This window comes from Octopus bimaculoides, chromosome 9, assembly GCF_001194135.2.
Source record: "Octopus bimaculoides isolate UCB-OBI-ISO-001 chromosome 9, ASM119413v2, whole genome shotgun sequence".
In the NCBI taxonomy this organism is placed as follows: domain Eukaryota; kingdom Metazoa; phylum Mollusca; class Cephalopoda; order Octopoda; family Octopodidae; genus Octopus; species Octopus bimaculoides.
Genome location: NC_068989.1, coordinates 66848318 through 66849252, shown reverse-complemented (window position 1 = coordinate 66849252; position 935 = coordinate 66848318).

The window sequence follows — 935 nt, the reverse complement described above, 5'->3', positions numbered from 1 at the left end:
TCTATCTATCTATCTACCTACCTACCTACCTACCTGCCTGCCTGTCTGTCTGTCAGTCAGTCTATCTGTCTGTCTGTCAGTCAGTCTATCTGTCTATCTGTCTGTCTGTCTGTCAGTCAGTCTATCTGTCTGTCTGTCTGTCTGTCTATATATTATCGACCGTACATACTCAATGTATGTGTTTTGTTTGTTCACCAGTTCGCTACGGAATAGCGCTTGGGGAACGACACCCCTCATAACACTGGGTGTTAAAATACCTGAGAGTCATAGACAAGTTAGACAACTCGCCTCCGATTGAATGCAGGAATGATGGATACGGATATTTCATGTACCTGAATCAAACCGGAGACAAATCAAATCGCCAGTTTATGACTGTTTACAACACTAACGTTGCTTTTAATTCATTATTGAATTTCATCCTATGTCTGCATACTAGGAAAGATGTGTGTATGCATGTATGTATATTTGTGTATGTAAACATGTGTATGTATATGTTTAAATGCATGTTAATATGTGTTTAAAATATCTTTTCTTGCTTAGAACGCAAATTTATTTGATAAAGAAATGTATTATAACAGAACATGCGATAGGAATAAAACGAGAAGTCTAAAATGACAAAAGAGAGTTTGCACAGCTGAAGATTTACATATGCAGTCGCCATCGTTGTGAGAGAATCTACCATTCTCAGTTAATAAGTGATATTAGGTTGTCAAGAAAGTTCTTGCGGAATTTTAAATTTTGATTTTAAATGATGTATTTTAAAATTAATTTTCATTAAATTACAATGACTTTATATATCATTTTAAAGCCCGTTTTTCGCTCTATCTAATCGCGTAACTCTTTCGTTTTGAATAATTAGGCCAATTTTTTCGGAACGCTGAATATTACATGAACAAAAAGCAAATTCGCACAATTTTCTTAATCCAATTCAAGCT